Raw genomic sequence first — 20832 nt, 5'->3', positions numbered from 1 at the left:
CTGCCCTACATGCAGCAATAAACATTTGAATTTGCTGCTAGCATGTTGAGACTGCCAACATGTACACAGTGAAAGTAAGCCTTTCCTGTGTCCATCGACTAAAACATGTTAGTGATCCATGGTATTACCCTGTTATTAGTGAGTCATTGTCACTGCTGAAAGATACACACAGTCAAATAAGTTGCTAACAATAACACCGGATGTGAGAGACTAATGTTTGTTTTACTCTGGTGTAACTTGTTGTCCTTTAAACCATGTTCAATGTTAAGTCACTTTGGTCTGCCAACTATTATTTGAAGATGACCTCTCAGACTTAGCCTGCTTTTCAGAGCCTAGCTATTTGAAGCAATGTTGTGAAAGCACCTCCTGTCCAAGATAAATGCCCAGTTCAGGACTGTCCAGAATAGTGATGATTATTGCTGTTCTGCTGCCTGCTGTGACACGTTTCAGATGTAAGCCACATGATATACCAATAATCCGGAGCAGAACAAAAGCTATATCCTGAGGAGGAGCTAATACAGGTCTAACTTCTAGCATTTACCTCCCTTGTGTGTTTTTCCAAGTTGCTGATGAGCCAAATCTTCGCAGAAACCTTGCAGCAGGTTTTCCATATCTCCTTAGTAGTATTAATTCATAGGCAAAATAATGCAAAAAGAGAGATATGCAGTTGTGCAGGGTTCTACTCTCTGGCCACATTACTCAAAGATTTAACACAATGAGCTCCAGCGCCACAGTGGAGTCTTGTGTGGTGTCCTGCACTTGTGTTCCTGCCATGTTCTGTATTGGGCCTAGATCAAAGCACAGCTTGGAAAATAAATGCATTAAAAAGTTTATCTTGTTTTGAAATACTTTTTGCCACTGGTTATGGAAAATAGATGCTCCAAGAAGCATCTTCTCAATAACTGAGAGATTTGTCTTTTGGATTAAGTTGATTTGATCTGAAGTGAATTTCTGAGAACAAGAGTAATCAACACTTAGGGCATTTCAGAGCCTTGCTGACAACTTCATCCTTCCCCTGAGTGTGACATGTCTCCAACTTAACCTAGAGAAAAGAGGTTGAAGGTTCTCTGCTGTGATTGCATATGAGGATATCTGTGATCCTGCGGAAGGGAACAATGTGTGCTTTCTTATTGGAGATGAGAAAACTTTGTACTGCCTGCTAGTGAAAATCCACTTTGTGGGCAAAGATTTGTCTGTTTGGCTACCAGTTGTTGGTCTTAACCACAGGAAAACACATGAGTAATTCAGAAAAATTATTTGTAGACACTAGAGACTCTCCAACATATATCACTAAAAACTCACGTAAAGGGATCCATAATTCAGTGACAGCCCTTGCATTTTAGAGGCTGGAGCAAGCCTGTCTAGGTGTGCATGTGCCTTTGTGTGTGCCTTAATGTGCTAAAAATGCCTGAAGTTGTACCTGCATGAATAATGTACTAGAAAACTTTTGGCCTTTGACCCTTAATTTCAATGTTCTTATCTTAAAATAACCATGCATACTATATTTAATCATGCTTTGATGCACATAGCTAGAAGAATGCTACAAATAGGATAGTTTGTAAGCATATCAAGCTGTGCCACTGCTCATGTTTTCTAGACATTTTCTGTCCCTGTTGATAAAAACATACCCAATTTTAAACATTCTTCTCTTTGAAACAGACAATCTGACTATCTTGAAATTTGTCTTCACGTATCAGCCTACAAAAAATTACAGAACAAGGCAAGTTTGAAGATTCTGACCTTAATAAAGCTGATGTTTTGCCAGTACAAATCCCTGCCTTCATCCTGAGTTGCAACTTCATTTCTTGTCATTGGAGTGGATTTTTATTGACGTATGCCCTTTCTTTTGTGCTGTGAGCTTGTGCAGAGACTTCACTTTAGCTTGTTCTTTCCCCCAAAAACCATCTGCAGTAAGGCACTGCATTGAGTCAGGCTATTTGAAGAGACAGGGGGTGTGCTGAACATGGCAGATGTGTGTGGCCTGGATTGACCTCAGGTAACAACCACGGGTATGTGTAGCTCATTTGCCACATGATTCCCTGTATTAGTCCTCAGCTATTGAACTCCTACAGTGCCAATGTCTACACTTAAGATGCTCTGTAAGTCAGTAAGGGAAAAAGGAGGGACCTGAAAGACAGAATCAGGGTTGTCCAGAAGGGAAATGGGGTTAGATGAGACACTCCTAAGGGTTTCCTTACTAGTCGCAGCCTCTCATTAATCCCAAAGCACACCAAGTCCTACCTGACACACGAAAGGTGGAAACAGTGGGTTTATTGTCCTGCTTCAAACTGGCATAATTAAGCACATGGACTGACCACAGTCCACAATCAGTACTGAGCATTCCCTTAATTTACCTTATATTCTGCATTTGCCACTTTTATTCTTCACAGGTTCTGCTTCTTTGGCAACACTCCTCCTCTCAGTGCAAGCCACACACCTGTCATTTACTTTACCCTGCTGGCCCCCGGTTTTCCTGACTTTATACACTTATTTAGTACTCATGATATGGTTGCCCTTGTATTTCTACCACAGTCCAGCAATTAAGCTAGTACCCTGCTTTAGTTATATGCATGTTTTCTTTATACCTCCTTTCATGCTGCTATCTAGTTGGTGTAAATACTGGTCAGGAATGGTCACTGCATACACCTTACTCCTTTTGTTATGATTTGCAGGTTCTGATGAGCTCCTTATACCCTTACTTCATGTTGTATCTTATTTAGCCATAGGTCAGGGTTAACATGAAGATTATTTTGTCTTTGCTATGAGGAATACTTACATGTGCCCTTGTGCAATTGTCTCTGTAGCGTTGTAGTTTGCTCAGGCAGAGGCCATTTATCTGCATACCATTAACTTGCAGTTGACAGTGGGACAGGCTCCCAGCAGGGGCAGTGAAAGGGACCACCATGGCTCCTGAGAATATTTGGGTAAATGTCAAGGTTCCTATGGCTGAGTATGAAAAATTAGACGGAAGATGTTGCTAGGCCAGTTAAATGGCTATGAGTCTGGAAACAAACTCAACAGGACAAAACCCAGCTGGGGTATACCATGGGCTTTGGAGCAGCAACAAGTACTCTTCCCCACTGTTCCTCCTGGCTAAATTGGCTCATCCACTTGGGAAATTGGCTGCCAGCCCAAAAACCAAGGTCTGCTTCCCAGTTTGCATGACCTTTTATGGAGATTGCTGCCTAGGATTTGCTCTAGTCTGTGGCCTAATTTCAGCGCTCTGTTTTCTACAAGCCGCTTAAAGGCGTTATTCTTTTCCTTCACCCTTCTAATCGTAAGAGGTGGTTTTCTTTTTATGATGTGCTGAAAGTCTCGCTGATTGTTCGTATCTCAGATACATCTTCCTGATGAAATGATGTTGAAAACTAAGTCACCTACACCTGATCTGAAACTCAACAGAGCGTTGCTCATCCTCATCTTAAAACCTTTCCATGACATACAATTCTCCCTCTCTGCAGACAATCCAGCTGCCTGTACCATTACTCTCATGGCTATAGAAAAGCTTTTCTGTGTCAATCTTCAATCTCCTTGCCTGTAGTTTACATCCTGACTTCTTTAGCTCATGGGACAGTAGGAGTGGGAAACATCTATTATTTCAGATTTGCAAGGATATGTCTTCTCTTAATCTGACAATCTGCATTCCTGCAATGCTTCCTCTTGAATAATTTCTTCTTTTACTTCTCTTATTTCTTCCCATTGGTAGCTCGGCAGCTGTTGCTTGCCCTGATGCCTCTATAGCTATTAACTCTGGAGGCTGTCGATGGCAAAATAAAATGCCAAGTAACAGCCCTGGCACAAATACCAAAATATCACACTGGTGTCTTGAGGTGCAGGGGCCCAGAAACTTTCCTAGTGACTAAGGTGCACATGGAAGGGAAGCTGAATGAAGGAGGAAGGCCTAAATTCCCATCAGCCCTGCTAAGGCATCAGTTTATTAAACACACAGATGGCTAAACATCAGCGAACTGCTTCTACTGTCAGATCTCTGCTCTCTTCCAATACAGTCATGCCTTTCCATTTTCCGCCATTCTCTCCCACCTGCCACTGCGCTGTCTGCACCACTAGAGCAGGAGGCGCAGCTGAGCCAAGGAATGCTAGGGCCCTGCACTCTCTCCCTGATCTCCAGCCTACACACATAAACGCCAAAGTATCCTGCTTTCCTGGGCTGACAGCTACACTCAGGGAAATTGTCTCACCTGCTAAAGAGATGTGAGCACTTGCAGAAGATGATGAATTATCTGAATAGAGCAGAAACACAGAGCAGAAGTAAGAGCTTGCACAATCTGCATTAGGAAATATCTGCACACATGCACCCCCCGTACACATACACACATTCATGTCTCATCCTGCTTGTAGAAACACAGACCTCAGAATCCAAAACTTTTGCCAGAAGCTGGGGACAGTTTCCCATAAAATCGGAAGACTTTATAAGAGACTTGGGGATTTCTCATCCACAAGGCAGGTGGCAAAGGAGCATCTTCAATCACTTTAAAGCATCATCACAATCCAGAAAGCCATAAAAAAAACTATTCAGCTCAGAGCAGCTTTTTGAACAGGCTGCATTTAAAATTCCATGGAGGAGGACAGATTGGCACATGACTGTATGCAAAATTTAAAAGGAGAATCCGTCTCATGAACAGTGTAGTTTCATTTCTCACACACATGCCCCCCACCCACCCCCCAACAAAAACCCAAAACCCATAACCATTGGGTAAGCCAGAGTTAAATATTGTTTTCTTGTGTTTCTCCTCCTTTTTGTTAAGGCTCTCTTTACATGCGGGCTTCAATTAACTATGTTTAGGACATAGAACATTGGTTACTGCCTCAAAGCTAGGCTTCAGCATGCAGCATAGAGAAGACATATTTTTGGTCTATTCATCTTCAGAAGTGCAAAATAAAGCAAACTGTGCCAAAATACAAGGATATGTGTGTGCACCAGTGGGGATGCCTGTCCATTGAACTCAGTCTAAGCTGTGGAAAAGAAGTGTACTGGGGTAAGAAACTGCACTGGCCGCCTCAGCTTTTCCAGGGAAGGAGTCAGCCAGGAGTGAGGGCACATATCTTCTCCAACGTGCCTTTGGGGAAAACTGAAGGCACAGAATTTCCCAGTCCTATGCATCCTGTGGCCAAAACCTGAAGATGCACGCAGATAGCAGTGGCCCAAAAACCTGAAAGCTGCATGCTGATAGCACGTGGACAGCATGTTCCTCGGCTCTGCTCTATCCCTGGGACTCGGGGGCTAATCTCTGGCAGGCTGATAAGTGCTGGAGGGACACCTATTCAGGCAAAGCCACTTGAGGTGAAACAAGCCAGAGCTGAGGGAGAGGTTGGGTAAAGTCAAAGCAGCAAGAGGCAAAACATTTCTGACCACCCTGCAAGGATAGCACAGATTAGTTAAGACAAGTTTCCCTTAGGAGAAGTCATTTCACATCCTCTTGCCTAATGGGCTTGGGTTTGCAAAGGGTATTCCAGCAGCTTTCTTGACCTGGAATATAGAAATAAAATATAAATAAGGGGCTTTATATCTCTGAGGTCATTCACTTTTCACTTTTAATAAAAAAAGTTTGTTTTCCTGGAATATCCTGCCTCACTCAGGGCTGGAAAACAGGTATACAAGGAGCTATATTATCTTCACAACCAGGGACTGTATCCAGAGTCATGCACAACATCCATTCATCCTGCATTGCCCACTGGGGAAAATACGAATCTTGCATACAAATCAAATGAGGGATATGGCCTCATGCAATACCAGAGCTGCTGAGGAAGCATTGCAGTCCTCAGTTTGCAGGACACAGCTCCCAGATCTTGCCACATTTTCATGTATTTGCACTTCTGTCTTTTAATAAACTTGCAGCTCTGTAGTCATGTGGTTACGACGCCACCATTTCATCTTTTTTATTTTTTAAACTCACTTCTGGTTACCAAGTAAATTGGAAAACATCACACCTCTAGGTTTCAAAAGCAGAAGGCAAATCCGAGAACACAACATTTGTTCTTTTTTAATTCCAGGATTTGGGGAGGAGTTTTTTATTTTTGCTCAACCAAATTTTGCCAGGCTCAGGCAGCCTAGCTGGAGCTTCATATGGAGAGTGCTACTGCTTGCTTGGTTGCAGTTGGCCTTGCATCTGCATTTTTAGTTCCTGTATTCTGCAGTTTTGTAACAGCAAAACAAAGCTGCTTTATTTATTTATTTATTTATTTATTTATTTATTTATTTTTGTGGGTAAAAAGATGGTAAGGGACAGGCAGTTCAGCAGGGGACATCTAGCTTGTCATTTCCAGTTGGGAGCTCAGGCTAGGAACTCTTTTTTCCCTGTGAATAGGGAACAGTAATGAGATGCTAGTATTAGCACGCACTGCTGTTGAGACAAATGGCAGCTTTTGAGTTTACACTCTTTTGAGAAGAAGAGAAGATTAAGGAGACAGTTTTCACCCTGTACATACTTTTACATTAGGCCCAGTCACTAAAGTCGTTCTGCATATATATTGATATTTTCTGTATAGCCCTGATGACCAGAAAGCAGGTTTTTCAAAAATAAAACTGAGATTCTGGAAGCAGAATTTGAAGAATGTGTGACTGTTTTGTAGACTAGGTGTTTTGCAAAATATATGCAGTCTCCCCATTTCCAGCTCCCTAGTTCATTTCCAGTCCCTATAACCAGTTCTACTTTCAACCTCCACATGGCAGCAAGTTTCCAGTAACAATACTCTTTTGTGTCTGACACTTGAGCAAGCACTATGCTGCAAAAATTTGGCCAGTCAAACTGAAAACTTCCTGGAAAACTCTCTTCCAAACTGTGTAAAGATGCTATCTTATCAGTCAGTGTTCTGATTTGTTTGTTTAAAACCTGCATAAAACATAGCATAGAGCAAGTACTTGAGGGAAGACTCAAAGCTTGCACAAGCATGGTTTCTCCAGTTACCTCTGCATGCTTCCAAAGCATTGCATTTAGAGCAAACCATAGGCTGCAAATTTTCACAAGCATGCCAAAATATCCATTGAACACTGCTTCTCTCGAGGGTATAGTCTTTGCTCTCAGTTTGCCAGAGGTAGAAGATACCTCCCGCATCCAAGACCTCTAGCTGGCTGATGGATGACTGTCATGCGCTCAGACCTTCTTGGGATCATAAAGATTCAGACCACACCAGCTACTCAGAAACAGCTGAGGAGGCACTGCATGGAGAGCTCAAATAGGAAGTGTATGATGCCCAGCACACAAAAATTGTCCTTCCTGCAAAGAGATGTGTCCACTCTATCTGCCGCATTTTCTAAATGCCTGAATTACTCTCGCTACCAGCAAAGGCAAATTTTGAAGGTGACAGTGAAAAGAGAATGCTCAAATTGCTGGTAACTAATGTTCTGAGCATCTTTTTGGAAATGCCACTCTCAAGGATCTCCAGGTCTCTGCTACAACATGCAGAAGAGAGCCAGAGAGGTTTCAGTGGGCACATGCTCAAGTCTGCTGCAGTGAGGAGCAAAGGAAAAATAGACGGCAAGCCAGAGGTGACATCTCATCTGCTCCAGCAGGAATCCATTTGGCATCTCCTGAGGGACTCAAGAACACCACAACCAGAGATAGCTAATCAATGAGGACTCACTTGTTATCTTCCAGCATTATCTGAAACTTGAAAAGCTGAGAACAAAGCATCCAATGAAGAGATGTTCCAGAAAAGGCCAAGAAAAGGTGTGGGACAGCTGCTTTGAGGTGAGAATGCATTGTCCTGACCCGAAGACTGTCTTGCCCTTACCATTTCAGTTTTTTACAGGGAATATAACACAAGATGTTTTCAAGCAAGAAATATCTGAGGGTTTATGTCCACCTCCTCTAAAATATACAGGAGCTCAGATGCATTTTCACAAAGCATTGAGCAGAGAATTGACCTGCACCATTCTGTTCTGTGCTCAAAACTCCCCAGCCCACTATATCCATTCTCTGCGGGGAGGGAATCGTTTTCTACTTTGTATATGTGGACAATAGCTGGAAACCTCCAGCAACTGCAGACAGATGCAGGCTCCTGTCAGAGAGAACTGTGGGTGTATCTGAATGACTGATAAATGAACCCATTCGTTAGCATTGGCATGAGAATCCTTCATAATTGTTGAGAGTACTAATTACTAAGCATGTTTTGCAATGGTAGGTGTTTGCATGACTGCAAAGAGAGACAGAGAAGGAAAGGCAGTGGGAGCAAAACACTGCCTCTCCTAGCACCGTCCAGGCTGCAATTGTGTTGAAGCACGGATGTGCCCACTCCGTGACAAACTTGCTGTGTCAGGACATGAGCAGTCTTGTTGCATTTGCCTTGAGTAGCAGGCAGAACACAGGAACATTTGCTCGTCTTGTCCAGCAGATTTCACAGCTCTTGCAGAGGTCTACTCTGTTACAGCTACCATCTCAGCTAGCTTGGTTGAGAAAAAGCAGTGTGAACCATAGCCACTTCAGGGTGAAGCAGCCCTATAATGCAAAAGCTCCTCTCCTCATTTGGGCCAGCTGTCTACCCTACTCCCTCACTTTCACTCTTCTTTCATGGCCGAACTCCAGCTTTACTCTCCAAGACTGTGACAGATGAAGGGTCTGAATGTGCCTGGACAGTGATGTATGAGGGATTGCAGAGCGGGGGGGGCATCTCCCCGCTTCCCAGCCTCATATCTCTCCTAACCAGTCACTTTTCAAGCAGATGAAAGCAGCTCTCAGATACAGGGTGGGATAATGCCATTTCAGTGGCAGACAAAAGGTTTCATTTGCATGACTTATGAGTATCACCACAAACACTGTTAACTCTTGGCTTTTTTTCAGCTCCCCTCAAATGTCACAAAAATCCTCAGCTGAATCAACCATTGTAAGGGTCTCAGAAGAAGCACTGGGAGACAGGAACATGCACTGCAAGCTGCAATGGCGAGGTGGGCTGGGAGGAACTGGGAATGGGCCTGTATCCTCAGAGGGTGGATCACCAATGGATCTCCATTAGCAGAGTTAATATTCTGGTGCTCCAGAGGAATTGTGTACCATATTCAGTGAAAGAGCTGGAAGTAGGTCAGCAACTGAGGGAAAACAAGGGCTTCAGGGAGACCTTCATGGCTGACAGCTAATTAAATTCTGAGTTCACCTGCTTACTGTTGCAATGATTAGATTTCAGTGTGCAGGGTGAAAAAGCAACAGCAAGGATTGTGTTTGCTGCAACCATGCCAATTTTTTCTGCTCACAGTATCCCTTTGCCATGCCAGCTTGTGCAGCACCTTGCTTCCTGCAGCCACAGCGAGACCAGACGGCAACTGATATACATCCAATGCTCTGCTCAGGTCCTGACCAGAGCACAGCTCTATGACTGCTGTACAAGTTCAGTTGTGCCGTTTACACCAGTGGCCCTGCTGGGAGAATTGAGTCCCATTGAAGTATCACACATGGCCAAATGGAACTTCACCCTTCCTCTGGAGAGTTTTAAATCAAAAAAGCTGAGACAGACAATCAACAGCTGGCTACTGGACATAAATGCACGTTTCATTTTCTTAAACTAAATTCTTATTTGGAAATGCACTTTCATCCTATGTGTAGGGCAATATGCTTTTAAAGTGAGACAAAAAAACTAAATATCACAGCAGCAGCTAATGAGAAGTAGCAGGTTTTGTTGGTTGGTCAGTTCATCACAAAGTGACATTACAAAAGGAGTTTTGTGACAGTTGCCCTGTCTTACACCTCACCTTGAACAGAGAAAAATGTAGTCTTCTGTCTCTGCCGAAGGATGTGGCAATGCAAAAAACCGTAAAAAAAAAAAAAAAAAAAAAAGGGAAAGAAGAAAAGCACAAATGAAATCCAAAGGTAAAATTCTGTCTTGCTGTGTTGCCAGTGGTGACAAAAAATTACAGGCACAGCCAAAAACTAAGAGGGAGACAGTGTAAGAGGGTGCAGGAGCTAGAATAACAGCTCTACTCCTCCATGGATCTTGTTGCACCTGAAAATCAGGGTGTAGAGGGCTACTCAAGGTTACTGGGTACTTGCAGGTACCAGTGTGTAAGTTATTAACTTCAGTCCTATCATAAGTCCCTAAAGCCACAGATCTTTGCCTGGAGGGTGGGACAATGGGTTCATCTGCTCCTTACTGGAGCCAGCAAAGGGTGGAGGAGTCATTCAGACATGGTGAACTTGGGCCAGTCAGAGGTGCAGTAAGTTCTTCTGTGGCAGACTGCTGGCTTCCTGGAGGACCTCCGCAATCCTCCTGAGGGAACAGGAGGCTCTGCAGGTTCAGGACCTGAGCTGGACATAACCAGATGATTATCTAGGAAGTTATATCTTTTTATCACCCTATGGCTTCTGCCGTCCTTTGAAAACACCAAAACATCGGTGAAGTGACAGGGGAGCGAAACTCAATCCAGGGCCCCTTGGGATGCTCCTGGGCTCCTGCCTCCCGATAGCAGCCACAGGCAACACAGTGAGGCGCAATGAGGGACGGCAAGACACTTCTTGCACCAGCACCCCTCCCCTTCTCGCCGTCCCTTCCCGCAGGGTGCGAAGAGCGCCAGGCTCGCCCTGCCCGGCTCCGGGGTTGCGAGCGACCCCAGCGGGCAGGGCGAGAGTCAAGCAGGGCAGCGCTGAGGGCTGCCCCACGCAAGGCAGGCGGGGCTCCGGGGGGTGGGTCCGCAACCAGCCCTGCCTTTCAAAGCCCCTTGTTTCGAGGAGGAAATCGGAAAATATTTCCAGCAGCAGCAGGAGGTGGGCTGAAGCTGCCACCGCGGAGCAAGGACGGTGGGTTTCTCGCTGCCCGCGCCGCGGAGGGAGGGGAGTCTCCCTGCGACGGGGACGGGCTGAGCGCATCCCCAGGCTCCGTGTGTGTGCGCGCGTGTGTGTGTGTGTGTGCGCGCGCGTGTGTGTGTGTGCGCGCACACTCCCTCCCTCCCTCCCTCCCTCCATCCATCCATCCATCCATCCATCCATCCATCCATCCATCCATCCATCTCTCCCTCCCTTCTCCCGCCCGCCGCCGCGCCGCAGCCGCGCACCGGGGCTCCGCCGCCCGCCCCACCACGATGCCCCGCCGCTGCTGAGCCGCCCCGGCGCTGCCCGCTCCTGCCCCTCGCCAGGTAGGACCGCGACCTACTGGCCCCGGCCCGGCCCCAGTCCTGCCCGGCGCGGCTGATTTCCACGCCGGGGTCCCCGGTACCGGCGGAGGATGGGGAGGCGGGATGGGGGGCCTGGAGCCGTGAGGGAGCCGGTAGGGAGGCGAGTGCAGGATGCTCCCCCTTGCTCCGGGAATGTTTTCAGCAAGCCAGCCGCTGCATCCTTAGGCAGGCGATGGGGCTCGACCCCTCCCCCCCCTCGGCCAATCGCGACATGTCGCGACGGGAGGCGCGGCTGCGGCACGGCTCGCCTCCCTCTCGCCAGCGGCATCGCGCATCGCCGTGCCTGTGGGGCCGGGGGGTGGGGGGGGCGCTGGAGCAAACTGCCGCCCGGGGGCTTGGGGTCATCCTCCCCCCAGCGCGGGGCTCGTGTCCCCGGGCAGGGTTGCTCTTCCTCCGGCACGGCGATTTCTGCCTTGAAGCGGTTTCCCAGGTGAGCGGTCGGAGGCACCTGCAACCACAACGAAATACCCGTTTTCGTCTCGATCGGCGTGTGTTATTGAAGGCCAGTATTAAGCGGTGCTCATCACGTAGGCTTTGTCTTGGTGGCAGCATGGCTGGGGCTCTTCCATCATCTCAAGTGTAATTCTTTAATCGTAGCCTTGTTGCTTCCCTCTCCACTGAGCCATGCTAAGCAACCCCACACTCGCTCTGTCTCCAGGATGAAAGCAAACTGACAAAATATTGTAGAAAATGGAGCAAGCACTAGGGAGAACTGGAGGCTAAAAAGGAAAGCTGTAGTAAAACCACAAGGTCACAGGCATGTGGGTGCGGGTGTTTGATTTCAGGACTCCTCTTTGCTTGCATTTCAGAGGAAGCTGTTCCTTCGGTCCCAGATGTTGGAAATCCACAAGTCAGGCAATGGAAATGGGGGCTGAGAGAGGCTGGGGTTGTCTGCACTCTCCTTACACCTGCCTAGGCATTCAGGTGCTTATTCTCATCACCACAAAGAGAAAAGGTGCACTTTTATTTAGAAAAGGGAAGCTGGGACTCTTGCATATTGATGTGATCATGGTGACCGTGAAAAAAGAGCTGTGCAGCATGGCTTTTGGGTGGGGAAGTGGACATCACCAAAGAAAGGCTTTTGTGTTCCCCTTGGGTGCATCTGGTAAATGTTTATTCCTCCCGTTTTCTTTCTGAATGGTTCTTCAATAGCAGCTTTCCTCCTTTCCAGCAGAGGCATTTAGCCCCAGTAGGAAAATAATCTAGCATTTCTGGAGCCATAACCTGCCAGCTAAGCCATGAACCCCCACCACTGTTTCCCCAGAAAAATTTATGCATCACCTGACTCCTCTTAAATCCGACCAGCTCTGTTTTTCTGGAGGCATGAAAACTCCTAAGCCAGTGCTGGGGAGCTGTGTTTGCTCAGAGATTGTTCTATACCAGGGTTTGTGTTCAAGACATTTGAAGAGATTGGATGTACTCTTTATGCCTAGCATCCCTAAATACCAAACACCGAGTAACACAGTTTAAGCTGATGAAACTTCACACCTAGAATGCTCTCCTGCCACTGCTGTATGTGGTGCAGCATGAACTTAGCTCATGTCCTTGCTTTTGGAAGTCCTCCACAGCACCTTGCATGATGCCAAACAGAAACAGACATTTCTTTACCTGTTTTTTCCTCTTTGGACCTTTGGTAGTGTCCTGATCTGCTCACAGTTGTCAGGATTCCAATTTTCTAGCATTGCATGTAGAACAGAATTCAGTTTTCTGCTGAGTTTTTAGGGGCATAGTGTCCTGTTGGCTTACTGGGGAAAAGATGCTATTTTCCAGCATCCTAATGAAACTCAAATCCTGTAATAAAGCCCAGTGTTCCCCGAGGTACAGGCATCACTGGACAACCAACAAACAGGTGGGTCATAGACAACACAAATGGCATGCTATACTGGCTCTCCTTGTGACTGGTACAGTGAACAACATGGAACTCTGTTCAAGCTCAAGGTGCCATGGTCTCAGTGGGCTGCCAGCTCATGGATGTAGGTCCCTACAGCTGAGCAAATCCTGGCTGCATCGAGGTCCGCTACAGGGTGCTCAGGGTATTGTGTCATTGGTACTCTGGCATCCAATATGGGCTGAGCTCACGGACCTATCTTTCCCTTTCCAAGGGTGTGAGTGATATCCTTCCAGCTATTTTCAGGAAGCTTATAGGAACTTGGCTTTCTTTGCAATCTCTATCCCTCTGGTGATTTAGCTGAAATTGGAAGGGAGGGGGATGTGAACAGACAGACAGACGTGGAAACTATGATTTTCATTTCTGGCTTCCTAAGGAAATCTGGCTACAAATAGAAGTGAAATTCGCTGCTGCAAAATACTCCTGGGGAGACAGAGAAGTCAGGACAGACTGGGAATGAAAGAAGGGCTGGTTGGTCCCGCTTTTGAGATATGCAACCAAAGCTTGGCATACACCTGGGCTAAGACTCCTTTTCCTGAGATTCTGGTGGTCTAAAAACTGGGCATATGTTTGGCATTAGCATTCAGCTCCCTTTAGTGTCAGTGATATGAAGAGCTGTACCTCTGGATGGTGACTGTCCTGGGAGGTGGTACCACGCTTTGCTAGCCAGGGCTAGGCACCTAGCTGATGGATGGAGCATGCCATGGTGCCCAAACTAACCTGCCCAGCTCCTGCCTAGAACCATGTCCAATTGCCTGGTTCCACAACCTGCATTCACCTCAGACTTTCCACACACATGTTCCCAGGTACATCTCCCACCTCTTTGTCTCTGGATGGGTGCAGGGAGCAGAGAACTGGGGATTTGTCTCTGCTCCCATGAAGCTTTCTGCTCCTTCCTCCCGCAGAGTGCAGCAGAGCATCTTGCTACACACCCAGTTCAAAAACGGGCCCAGAGGGTAAGAGCGTATCCAGGCAGACAGAGAGGAAAGCAACAGGCTTGCTACTTCCTCTCTCCGGGCCTCTATGGGGCATCTCTAGGCAGATGTTTCTCCCCAGGCTGCTAGAAGCCTCAGTCTTATTAGCAGTATTTTATTCTCCCAACACTCAGAGGGGTTGCTCTTCTCATTTTACAGAGGGAGACATAGAGCACAGGGAGGTGAAGGGCTGCCCTGAGATCTAAGAGGGAATCTGTTGGCAAGGCTGCAACAAAGCCAGCTTGCTGAGACCCTGCAGGTAGCACCATGCCTAAATCAGCGAGGGAGATCCACAGGTACAGCAGGGCATTAGCAGCCCAGGAGGAGTGATGGGGAAGAGGCTGATGCTGCTTGGTAAAGGAAAGAGAAATGGTTTGGAGACTGCAGTGAGTAGCAGGGGAGATACAGGGAAAAAAAATAAAAAAAAAAAAGATACAACCCCAAGACGAATATAGAATTGCTCTCTTCTAATTTCCTGGCATTTTCCTTGCTGAGATCTTGAATCATGAGCAAACGGACGATTTGCCACTTGGTCTCCATGAGTTAAAAAGCAAGGCTGGGATCTTCCTGACAGGCAGTTCCAAGCCTAGTCTCTACAAGCTGCTCCCAAATTCATAGAGTCTGGCTGAAGTTTTCTATTGGAGTTGTTTTATTTTCTCTATATATCTATTTATTTTGGAAAGTTGCTGTGGAGATTGTGGGAGGAGATTGAATGCTTCATTGAAGAGATAGGATACTTGGAAAAATCAGTTGCAGATTGATAATTGTTCTCACTTTCTAATGTCCTTTACAGAAATCAGGGTGGCCTGATGTGTATTTTACTTGACTGGCTTCATGGAGGCCTTGTGCTGCTGACTATATTTGGAAAGGGTTTGATTTTTTTGTACTAATGTGATCAGGATGCTGATGGTCTGGAAATCATTTTCCTGATGTGGAGATCTGGAGGGACATGGGCAAAGGATGCCAACAGGCTGTGCTTGTTTTGGTGTGGCAGAGATTGGTGGAAGGGAGAAGGAGCTGGGCAGAGTTGGAGCAGGGCTGCGAGCCAAGGGTTTTCCAAGCTGTATTTAAAGTGCTGTCACATTGTGCAGCCCTGGGTGGCAACACAGTGTTTGGACATAGTGGCTTTCCTCTGAGAGTCTGGATGTACAGTCTCCAAGCACCCTGTATCTTGCAAGGCTGTTAGCGTTTTTTTGTGTCCCTTGGCTGTAGGAAGCTGGACCTAGGCTCTTGACTGATTTACTGAGTGATGGTCAGAGACCAGATAATTTAAGACCTTTTTTCCCAACAGTCATGTCTTTTCCCAGTACAGATTTTGCTTGAGCTGCCCTGCTGTGAAGCAGACTGCTACTGTCAGTGAGGCACAGGTATACCGGCTTCAGCATGGCCACGAAGGGTCAGCAGGAGATAGAGGTTTGCTAGCCCACTGGAGATGGGGTGGGAGTATGAAACCCACACATGGAGGTGAGGTGCGCAGCATTTCCCCCAGGGAGGATTGGTTATTGCTTGTAGTAAACTCTTAACTGCTGCTGTCCTCCAAGAGGAACTGGGAGAGGGGTGCTGTGACTTGGAGACTTCAGATCTGACCTTGGGGTAGTTGCATAGGGCACATAACTTGAAAATGGCATTTTTTGATGGGATGGCGGTTGGCACTTGTGGCTTAGGAGAGCATGTCCTCTCACTTGGGGTCTTTTTTAGGGGGTTGCTGTTTTTCATCAGGGGCACTGGGATGTGGCAGGGGAGCCAGCTTGCTTTGAGACTTTGTTTCTCTAGCTTGCAGGCTACTAGCTGCTTCTTTGTCAAAAGTTGTGACCTGTCTGGCTAAAGAGAGAGAGCATCTTTCTTCTGCCCCTGACACCAGCAGAGGGGTTTTTTTTAGCTGCCTTTCCTGTCTCCCTGCAGCAGTGCATTCTCACTAGGGAAATCTCCCTGCTGTCTAGCTCTGACTGTGGGATCAGGAGGGGCTGGGTGGGAGTCGCTGGAGTGTTGTTGCATGCTCCTGGTGTGGTTGTGTCCCCATGGCTGTTGGAAAGCAGCCACTGTCATATGAAAAGCAAACATCCCACTGACCCCTGCAAGCAACCAGTCACCCTGTGGGGTGCTGCTCCTATCTCCTATAACCAGTGACATTGCTGTGGGGACACCCTCTCCTATACACATTGGCAGAAAATTCATAGTAATGATGTTTATTATGAAGCTGTTGTCCCAGTGGGGTAGGCACTATGGATGCTGTGGTGGTGGCTGTAATGGTGTGAACACTGTTATGTTACAGCTGCTCTGTGTTGCAAAGTGTTTTCTGTCAAATTCTGGGGAAAAAAATCCCTATGGAAAGTCTCTTTCTCACTCTGTGGCCACTCATTCCTTGTGAGCCCCATCCATTTCCTTCCTTGCTGGGTCCTCCTTCTGTAATAAAAGTGGCTGGGGTGTCTGTGTTTTTTCAGTGGTCTGAATAGTGCTACCAGCTTGTTGCCCATGGTCATAAACCTGTGTGTGATACAAAGGTAGGAAAATAACAGGAATGGTCTAACAGTGGATACTTTAAGGGCAAAGTGCCCAAATGGGGACTTTGGGGACTTCTGGGAGGCTGCTGCAAAAGAAAAGTTGTGAAATGCGTAGCACCTTTCACGCTCACTTTGCATGCAGTAGCCAGCCAGCCTGGAGGAGCATGGCTGCCAGGGAAAAATCGGAGTGGAGTCTACAAGGCTGTTTCCTCCTCATATGGCAGCTCCTGAGCTGGGGGAGAGGGGGCTGGAGCACGAGCTGGTATTAGGAGCACTCTCCTACCAGTCTGTAAAGCTAAGAGCTCTCACATCCAACAGGGAGGTACATATCTCTGCAACCCTCCTACCTCCCCTGTAGGTAACAACTGCCCTCCTGGTGTTTTACAACATCAAGGGATAGAATAAGGATGGGATCAACATGCCTTGGCTGGGAGCTGCATCTGAACTGAGCTTAGCTCAAAGGAACCATGCAGCCTCTTGCAGGCTTTCCTCCGTGACTGTGCAAATCCAACTGCTAGTGCCCTGGGGGAGCTTGTCCACAAAGGGAAGAGCACAGCTGTGATTTCAGGAGCGCTCAAGTTGGGGTCTGCCTCTCCTGGTTAGCTCCAGCTCTACCTGAAATCCCAGGCAGCAGTTCGATGGGGCTCCAGGACTTGTTCTGCTCCCTTGCTGGTGAAGAGGGCTCAGGGTACCCTGGGCATGGGGTAGTGCTTATGGCCAGGGTTGTGCTGACCTGAGGTGGTAGTTTGGGGCTCTTCACCACACATGTGTGGCCAGCACCAAGCCTGAGAGCAGCTTGTTCCTCTGCTTGGTGCTGCCATGAGAAATCTGACCAAAAGATGTTGGAGGAGAAGGTTGTGACCACAAGCACCGTGGCAGGCAAGGTTTGTTGGGACTGCTAGCCTGGCATGCGGTGATCAGCTACCGCATTTGCTTTTATTGTTGATGGCCATGATGGGAAATGCAATTGAGACACTTTAATGAAAAGCTATCATAGTTGGGTTTGGAGGGAGGGCTGGCATTCTGGTAGCCTTGCTTCTTGTTACAGAATAATATGAATTATTTGTCTGGGAATATTCCTACTACTGCGTCTGCAGCAGTGTGCTGACCATGGGCTAAGACCCTATGCAAATGCAGAGCGAGGGGCAAGCTGGTTTTTTTTTTTATTGTACAAATAAAGAATTGTTGCTGATTTTATAGCAGCTGCTTCTCAGAGATATTTTGAGTGTGACGCTCTGATTGTGTGTGTGTAACCAGCATGCTCTGGCAAAGCACTTTCTAGCCCTCCATGGTTCCTGAGACTGGTGTTAGTAACATTCATTGTGAATTGGTTCAAGTAAGAAAGCTGTTGTGGATATGTGAATCTTACTTGATTACTGCACCACAAAATACTGGAGAAAGTCCAACATAGAATTTGGGGATGCTACTGCTGCTCAAAGAAGAGTCCTGGCCCGTTGCCAAGGCTCATGGGTTTTAATTCCAAAGCTCCAGCCTTTCCCCGCCCATCTGAACTCTCTAGAAAAGCTCAGTGTTTCTTACCTCCTGCCATCTGAGGGACAAATGTTGCCTGTACATGGAGAGCTGGATGGGAAGGCTGGAAAAATGGATTGCAAAATGGATTGCTCAGATGCAAGCCTCTAAGCCTCTTTTCACAGAATCACAGAATCACAAGGTTGGAAAGGACCCATTGGATCATCGAGTCCAACCATTCCTAACACTCCCTAAACCATGTCCCTAAGCACTTCATCCACCCGTTCCTTAAACACCTCCAGGGAAGGTGACTCGACCACCTCCCTGGGCAGCCTGTTCCAGTAGCCAATGACTCTTACTGTGAAGAATTTTTTTCTGATATCCAACCTGAACCTCCCCTGACGGAGCTTCAGGCCATTCCCTCTTGTCCTGTCCTCTGTCACTAGGGAGAAGAGGCCAGCTCCCTCCTCTCCACAACCTCCTTTCAGGTAGTTGTAGAGAGTAATAAGGTCTCCCCTCAGCCTCCTCTTCTCCAGGCTAAACAACCCCAGCTCTCTCAGCCGCTCCTTGTAAGACTTGTTCTCCAGCCCCCTCAGCAGCTTTGTTGCTCTTCTCTGGACACGCTCCAAAGCCTCAACATCCTTCTTGTGGTGAGGGGTCCAGAACTGAACACAGTATTCAAGGTGCGGTCTCACCAGTCCCGAGTACAGAGGGAGAATCACCTCCCTGGACCTGCTGGTGACCCCATTTCTGATACAAGCCAAGATGCCATTGGCCTTCTTGGCCACCTGGGCACACTGCTGGCTCATGTTCAGTCGGCTGTCAACCAGCACCCCCAGGTCCTTCTCTTCCGTGCAGCTCTCCAGCCATTCTTCCCCTAGTCTGTAGCGCTGCATTTTCCTCCTGTTAAACGTAATATGGCACTTGATTAAAAAAAAAACAAAAAAACAAAAAAAAATCACAAACAAAAAACAAACTCCAATTTATATTAGAATGTTTGAAAGGGAAGAACATGGCAGATGAAGTTCAGGTGACGTATTAATATGATTTAGTGGCTGTCTTTTTTCAGTCTGAGACTTCCAGTGCTTGAATCTCTCTGGGAATGTAGAGTTGGTCCAAAGTGTCCTATTCTTTATGACCTAAATTAGTGACCCAAAGCACAATATTTTCTCTAGAACCATCTGTTTCCTCTTCTTGCCAAGGGGATTTCACAATGCCTGATTGCTCTGAATAATTGTACATGTGCAAGGATATGACTTGCCACAGGGAGAAAATTAACTGAACGAGTGCAGGTGGATGCTCTTGAGTTTTCTGTTGAAACTTCTGTGCTTTAGAATGAGAGAGTGAAGAACCATGCAGCTGAGTAATATTTTATGCCCACTGTAAATTTTTATAAGCCTACATATTAAAAAAAAAAAAAAAAACAAAACCAAAAACCAAACCAAAGCTACACTTAGGAGCTATCTGGGGTACACAAAGTCAGCCTGTGTTTTGACAGCCCCTTTATCAAATGTCTCCAAGACTTCATTTGGAGCAGTATGAAACACAGGAGTACACATGTTGAGTGACTGATTTACGTTTTGGATAAACTTCAGTGACCACGAACACACATCTGTTTCAGTTTTGCTATCTGCCAAATGGCCTGCAACAAGGTACTCTTCTTTACAAAAAACATGTTTTCAATTTTTCACTTCAGATTTGTAAGTAGTGGCTGGAGCCTGCATTCTGGGAAGCAGGAGATACCCAGGGACTGTGATCAGGAGAGCCATGTTCAGAACTTCTGACTCCAGCAGTAAGAGGTTTTTGTAGCTTTAGCAGGATTTTCAGCACAAACTCTTAAATCTATCTTCATACAGGAGACTTGCTTTTTCTTGTTTATCTTATCTGTTCTTATCACTCAGCTCTCTGACTTAAGCAATTCTTGCTTTGTGTATCTTTCTTTTCTTAATTAGAAAACTAGGGGGGTGGTGTTGGGGGCAGACCAACAATTCCTGGTAAGGAAATACTATGTGTATAAAACTGTCTTGGTAAATTCTCGGTATTGTTCTTCCAGCCTATTAATACTACTACAGCATCCTTAAATAAAAGCAAATGGAGCAGAGGACTTTGATCCACTATTACGATGTCTCTGTGAAGCAGATGCTGTAACGTGGGTTCATGATGGTACCCATTGCTTCCTGCAGCCAGTTTTTAATTCGCATGCAGCCTTGTCCCTGCGCAATATGCCCCTACCCTAACAAGGAGAGATTCCTGTGTCATGGGAGAGAAGGAGATGGGTGGTAGTGACCAGGTGCTTATCTTCAAGAAGGCATTGATGTGTCCCTGTTTTGAAGTGTAAATGCTTCCTAGGAGTGCCTGCCTGGCTGTACTTTCGCAGTCAGCTATGCAGCATGTGTATCCTGCTGTGTACATGGACCTGTGCTGCGAAACAAACCGTGTTTCAAGAGGAAGAGAGAAGGTGTGCTTAGTCATCCTGTTTGGGTCAAGCTTGCTATGGACTGGGTCCAGGTGACAGCTGGGTTGCTGTCACCAGATGCAGCCTTTAGCATGGATGGGGTGGTCTGTGTCTCGTGGCACATGCAGCTGTGTGGTTGTCAGACCTGATGTTGGATTTGCTGGAGACCAAGTAAATGGCAAATGGTAGGGGAGAGACATGCAGGCATTGCAGAGGCTTCAGGAGATGTTGACTGACCTCCTGCTTGTGTCCCATCTCTGATATGGGCCTGGGAATACCATTTTTGTCTTAGAAGTCAAAACCTTTCATGGCTGAGCTCTTTTTTTTTATCTTTGTAGGATGTGGGGTGTTTTTCTGAGCAAAAGTAGTTCAGCCTTTTGTATTCTCCAGCAAAGTAAAAGTATTGACATACTCATTTTCTTCCCTTC

At 46.7% G+C, this 20832-nt stretch overlaps 1 protein-coding gene across 15 annotated transcripts in view; it reads left to right on the top strand.

Annotated features, from left to right (window-relative positions):
• SLC8A1 (solute carrier family 8 member A1) overlaps nucleotides 1-20832 on the top strand; it is a 151450-nt gene that overhangs the window by 5661 nt on the left and 124957 nt on the right. For 2 of the 15 annotated variants that reach the window (XM_054062188.1, XM_054062186.1), the window contains exon 1: nucleotides 10927-11077. The exons of 12 other annotated variants lie outside the window; for them this stretch is intronic. The gene's annotated coding sequence lies outside the window, so the exon portion shown is untranslated. Of the gene's footprint in view, nucleotides 1-10589; nucleotides 10743-10926; nucleotides 11078-20832 lie in introns of those variants that run through there. One more of the 15 variants, XM_054062187.1, reaches the window with a different exon arrangement.

This window comes from Cuculus canorus, chromosome 3, assembly GCF_017976375.1.
Source record: "Cuculus canorus isolate bCucCan1 chromosome 3, bCucCan1.pri, whole genome shotgun sequence".
NCBI classification, from domain to species: Eukaryota; Metazoa; Chordata; class Aves; order Cuculiformes; family Cuculidae; genus Cuculus; species Cuculus canorus.
This window is presented reverse-complemented; position numbering and strand designations above follow the sequence as displayed.